Source organism: Solenopsis invicta, chromosome 16 (genome assembly GCF_016802725.1).
Source record: "Solenopsis invicta isolate M01_SB chromosome 16, UNIL_Sinv_3.0, whole genome shotgun sequence".
Taxonomy (NCBI): domain Eukaryota; kingdom Metazoa; phylum Arthropoda; class Insecta; order Hymenoptera; family Formicidae; genus Solenopsis; species Solenopsis invicta.
This window is the reverse complement of record NC_052679.1, coordinates 7,536,659-7,543,280: the sequence shown is the minus strand read 5'-3', so window position 1 is coordinate 7,543,280 and position 6,622 is coordinate 7,536,659.

Sequence of the window (6,622 nt, the reverse complement as noted above, 5' to 3'; positions counted from 1 at the left end):
GACACCCTGTATATATACATATATAATATATATATATATTTTTAATTGTGTAATAATACGAAAATGAATTTGGAAAGGTTTAATAATATTTATTAGAGTCGAAGGTGGTTAGACATTCGTGGAGCTTGGCGTGGGGTTAAATGAATGACAGAGCGTGCACGATAGTTAAATTTGATAGCATATTTTTATAAACATAAGGAAACTACAGAAAAGATAATAACTGTACGGGATAACCGCGGGTACAATAAAAATTCCCGTGTCGATCCCGGGGTCAACCTTAAATTGATTTTTTCGCTCTTGGTAATGATCGGCAGTCTCCGGGGGTCAGTGCCGCGGTCCCTTTTCGGCCTTCTTGGCTTCTTGAAGAGATGCATTGAATCAGTGAGGATTGCCACGTGAATGTATAAATGAGCCGATGACTTACCGGTCTTCTGAAGAACGATTTCAACGCAATAGCGATTGATAGAGAGAGGTCAGTGTGAATGATCCACGAATTTTAGTGAGAAAAATTGTTACTGATAAGAAACTAATCGAAAATACGAGTATACGTTGTAAGAGACGAATCCGCTGGGTCGATGTAAATACCCGTTAGAATGACCCCTTGGAGGTGGATATTATTCAGGAAAAGATTTTGGGTCACCGGGTAGGGAGACGGTAAATGCGTCGAGGAGTCGCGCTAGCGAGTCTTCCTCGACGGGATAGGAAAGGAAGAAGGACGGTGTCGAAGAGTCGCGTTAGCGAGTCTTCTCCGACCCCGTAGGAGAGGGAGAGAGAGGAGACGTCGGAGAGTCGCTTTCGCGAGTCTTCTCCAACGCTCGGATGAAAGGGAGGGGGGCAGAGAAACGAGTGAGGCGACACTCTAGCTAATGCTAGGTGTGGTTCAACCCTCAGGATCTCTGATGGAAAGGAGAGAGAGGGAAAGAGGCGATTCGATCGGGGCCCCCCCGAAGACCAACGTCTTCGTCAGGAGTAAAACCTTTCCGTCACTGCGATCGTACCTGGAGGTCCGAACGTTGGCGATCGCCGATGGCAGCGATTCTCGCTCGACCAACAAGACTGATCTGAATTTCGAGCTCCGATTTCGCTCCTTATATAGGCAAGGATATGGGCAAAAGGTGTCGCGGGACGATTCCTCAGGTTCTCGGAAAATTCGGAGCGATAGTTTTTCGTAACGTGTGGCCCTTAGAAGCCCGCCCCGCTCCGCGACCGCGCGGCTTGCGCCTATATCGCGCGAGCGCTTGTAGACTTCTCCGGGGATCGCGATTCGCGGGGGCACCGCATACCAAGCCCCGACGCGAAATCCAGTGCTCAGAAAATTAATAGAATTAATAGAAATTATATTATAATTGAGAGTGTGCGAGCGATAGCGCCAAGCACATGCAGTAGTTCTACGTATAAAAAGTTAAGGTTTTATTATCGTTCGTAAGAGATTAATTGATTCAAAATAGTTTAGCATTTTTATTGTCCGCGATTTTAGAGTTGTTTCGATCGAAGTTGCATGGCGCAGCAGTGGGAAGCGTCCATGAGTGGATCACGTTTCGATAATTATAAATTTGCTGTTCCTAATATTTTATATTAAGTTGGAAAGATGAATAGAATTCCAACGAGCGAAGCTTGCTATTAGAGGGGGTCGCGAGCCCAGGGGTCGGCGCGCACGATGTCTGTCTCGCGCCGATGGACGCTCGCGGGTGTTGCGCGTCGAGGGGACGGCACCACGATGTAGCCAAGCCGTATGAGATTTGAAATCGAGCTATATCGATTTATGATACTGATGTGGGATTTATCTAATTGATCGGAAGATGTTTCCGGATTCTAATTAGGCTATTATTAGTATTGATGGCGCGGAAAAATAAAAATTTTCTCGCCAGACGTAACATTAGGATTTTTTAAAATACAAAATTTTTAAGAAAAAAAAGTTCTTGTCCCGAGAAATAGAATCTTAAATCTTCAGCGTGTGTGTGTGTGTGTGTGTGTTTTGTGTGGGGAGTAAGGTACTTTATTCCTTGCGGAGTACACTGCGGACCTCCGCTCCGCTTAAAAAAATTTAAACATTTTAATCCTCGCATCCTATACAACACACGAGAGAGAGAGAGAGAAAGATTACTTATCCATCCATACATCCACACTCATTCTCCGGATCTCCGTTTCCGCATTTTCCTCTTTTCCTTCACACTCTCATTCACACCCAACCACCCTCCACCCTCTCACACCTCCTCTAATCTCCTCATCCAAATCTCTCCATCCCCGTCCTCCCCCAAGACCTCCTCCACCATCTCCTGCTATTATTTTTTCAACCCCCCAATTTGTGCATTCCTCCCATACGTGCTCCCAAGTTTCCATTCCCCCTCTACATATCCTACACTTCCTTTCCTCGTCCCCATCCCAATATCTATTCCCCATTTGCCATCTTTGCTCCTTCCATCCCTTTTTTAGGTACTCTGGCAGGCCCTTACTTTTCACTCTACCATACCATGTGTTAAATCTAGAGCCCCTAATTTTCTCCCATCCTTCCTCCTCCTTCCTCCTCCTACTCTCTCCTGCCACTACTTCTTCCCCCCTCAGCACTTCTCCTTCTCTCATTTTTTCTATCTCAATTAGGCTCCAGCTCTTCTCCTCAAAAAAAATCTCTTCTTTCCTCTTCCTATTTACCCATCACTTTTCCTACCTTTGTCCTGTTTCTCATTTCCTCCAAACACAACCTCGCCAGTTCTCCTCCCCTTCCCTCACCCAGTTTCTTTTCATAGCTCCATCTCCTCAACTCTGCCCACCCTCTCAACTTTTCCCTCTGCATTTCCTCCCTCACCATGTACCCCGGCGTGTACCGCCCAACCCCCACAATCCACTTCAAGAACCTGTCCTGTATCCTCTCTACCTTCTCTCTTTCTTTCCAGCCCTATATCTCTACTCCATATCCCATTACCGTCCAAACCAATCTATCAAACAACCATATCCTTCTCGACCAATCTTTTTCAAACTTCCTTTTGCCTATCCCCCACACTTCTCTCATCCCCACTCCCTTGTTAACTCTCTCCTCTATATGTTCTTTCTGACCCCCATTTGCCATCATTACATACCCTAGGTATTTATATTTTCTCACCTCTTCTATCTCTCTTCCTTTCCATTTCCATACCATCTTTTTCTGTCTCCCGTCCCCCTTTCTACACCTCATTATTTTTGTCTTCTCCACATTATTCTCTAATCTCTTCCAATCTATGAAACTTTCCAGTGCCTTAATCATTCTTTTCATCCCTGTCTTCTCCTCTGCAACCACTGCCACATCATCTGCGTACGCTAACGAGTATACTTTCCTTTTCTTTACCCTCACTCCTCTCTCCTCTCTCTCTAACCCTTCATCTAAATCCGCCCGCAACAGCGTAAACAAGCATGGGCTCAGGGGACACCCCTGTCTTACCCTACTCTCCGTCCAAAATTTTTCCCCCTAACTTATCCCCCAACCTCACTCTACTTATGGTCTCCTACAGTACCTCCTCGCACCTCACGACCAAACTTTCTCTAACTCCCCCCTCCCTCATTATCTGTATGAGGATTTCCCTATCCACCGAGTCAAACGCAGCTTTCAAATCTATAAATAGCACCACCATCTTGCCTTTTCTCACCGCCACCCTCTTGTTCATCAGATAGTTCAGTACGTAGATCTGATCAATCGTGCTTACCCCTCTCCTAAACCCCGTTTGACTTGGTGGGGGTATTCTCTTCCTCTCCACCTCCTCCCTCAATCTCTCCGCAAGTACCGTTGCGTACACCTTGTATGCCGTTTGTGTTAAAGTGATCCCTCTTTATTCGTCAACCCTCTCCCCCGGCCCTTTTTTTACTACCGACACTACCACCCCTTCCCTTCACTCTTTTGGCCATCCCTCTCCTCTCCACACTCTGTTGCATATTTCCCACAACCATTCCTTTATTTCTTTTCCCCCAAAATTTTCCCTACTTCATTTACAATACCATCCCCTACCGCCGCTTTTCTCTCCTTCAGTTTCCTTACCGCCCTTGCTTTTTTTCCCTACTGATATCATCTTCCTCCACTCCTTCTCTTCCTCTCACCTCCCCTCTCACTTTCCACTCCATTCTCCCCAACACTTTTCTAAAGTGTCCCTTCCATTCCCTCATTTTTGGGTTTCCCTTTCCCTGACTCTCTTTCTCTTTCTCCTCCCCCTGTTCACTATCTTCCATACATCCCCTTCCGTTCTTACACCTTCCAATTCCCTCTCCCATCTTTCTCTTTCCCTTCTTTTCCTTTCCTTACAATATTCTCTGTTTCTCTTCCTTATCTCCTTATATTTTTCCCCGTTTCCCTTTTCTTCCATTTTTTTTAAAATCCTTTTTACTTCTCTTTCCATACTCCTACATTAAATATCCCACCAACCTCTCCGCACCTTTTTCTCTTCTCACTCTACTTTTTCCAATGCTCCTTCCATTTCCCCTTTTTTTAAATTTTCCCCCAACCCCCTCCGAAACACTATCCCTCTTGCCCACGTATTCCTCAAATTTTTTTTCCCTTTCCCCCTTCCGTCCACACTTCTCTTCTTTTCTTCCTTTTTTCCTAATCCTTTCCTCCTCCCTTCCTTTCCCCTTCACGTATACAGTTAATGGCTGATGGTCAGAATCCACCCAGTCCTTCACCTTCATTTTTACCACTTTCCCTCTCGTGTCCTTATTCCCGATTATGTAGTCAATTACAGTCCCCCCCTTCCCTCCAGTATACGTCCTTATCTCCCTCCTCATCTCCCTTTATGCATCCGTTCAGAATTGATCTCCCTAACTCCTTTAAGAAACCACACAATTTCTTTCCCTTTCCATTCATCTTTCCATCTTTTGAGTTTCGCACTCTTTCCCCTACCCTTCCGTCTTCCTCCTCTCCTATACCTCCCCCCTCTCTACCCGTTCTTGCATTAAAATCCCCCCCCATTAATATACTTACCCTCTCCTCTTTCTCCTCCATCCACTCTCTTAATTGCCTTGTTTTTTCCTCTAGATCCCATTCACATATATACACCCACTAGTTTCCACCATTCTCCCCCTAAGTTGACTTTACTTAACTGTAATCCCACCCTCTTCTTTCCCTATTCTCTTTTTCTCTTTCTATCCCATCCCTTATCGGCCATAATCATCCTCCCCCTTGCCCTCCCCTTTTTTTCTCTTCCTTCCCGCTTCTTGCACTTCCCAAACGTATCCCTTCGGTAACCATCTTTCCACCCTCTCCCATCCTTTCTTCTGTAACCATGCCTCACTCAAAAACATCACATCCCATTCCTTTAATTTCTCTCTTAAGTCCTCTTCTTTATTTTCCATGCCTGCTACATTCCAAAAACCTATTTTGTATTCTTTACCGTCCCTCCTTTTTCTATCCCTCTTTCTATCATATTTTCCATTTCCCTTAATCCCATCCTTTTCCCCCCCTCCTACCCCCCCTACTAAAAAAACCCCTTTCTCTTTTTTCTCCTTTTCCCCCCTCTCCTCCTCTCTTACATGTCTTCCCCTCCATTCCTTTAATTCATCTTTGATCTCATCCCGTATCCACAATTTATCCTCGATCCACATCTTCATATATCCTACTTTTACCTTCTTTCTTTTCTACGTATTCCTTTCTGCCTCCCTCTTTATCAACCACTCTATCCTTCTTTCTTTTTTGGTTAAGTCGTCCACGATCCACTCTTTCCTATCCCTCAGCTTCGTCTTTCCTTTCATCACATCAATTTTCTCCTTCACACTTGCGAATTTCACCCATACCATGACTCCTCCTCCCTTATCTTTACTCCCTATCCTCCTCGCACCTTCCACTCTCGCTACCGTCCTCTACTACCTTTCTATCTCTCTTTTTTAAATTTTTCCTTCTCTCTTTCTTTACTTTTATCCCCTTTATAATTATATTCCTCTTCCTCTCCTCCCTTTCCTTCTTTTCCCTTTCTAGTTCTAGTCTCTCCTCATCCTTTCTTCCAGTTCCTTCATCTCACCCTTTCCTCTTATCTGTATCTGCTCTATCTCTTCCTCTTTATCCTTTTCCCTTCCTCCCTTCTCCTTATCCACTCTTCCCCTACTTTTCTCTATATCCTCCACTCTTCTCCCAAATTGTCTACTCTTTTCCTCATTTTCTCCATCCATTCTCTCATCTCTTCCCTGCCTTCCCTCAATTCTCTCAATTCGTTTTCCATTTCCTTAAAACCTTCTCTCACTTCCCTTAATATCTCCCTTAGCCCTCCTTCTTGTCTTACTGGCGATTTCTTTACTTTATTGCTTCTTTTAAAGATTTCTCCCTCCTCTACTCTAGTCTCCTCCCCTTGTTCACCCTTTCTTTTCTCTCCTCTTTTGAACAATTCTAGCAGCGGCGCACTATTTGATCTATCCCTTATTAGACTTTCTGCCTTGCTCGGCCTTCTCACTCTTCTCTTTTCCTTATCATTCCCTTCTACTTCCTTTTCCCTCTCCCTTCCTCTCCCTCCTTTCCTTCCTTTATCTCATCTTTCTTCTAAAGCCGACTTTCCCTATTCAAAAAGTTTATTTATTTCCAGTTGGGTTATTTTTTTTTCTTTTTCATTCTTTTTTTATTTAAGTGATTTTTTTTTTCTTTTGTCTGCAGTTCTAGAAAATATTTTCAAGACAATAT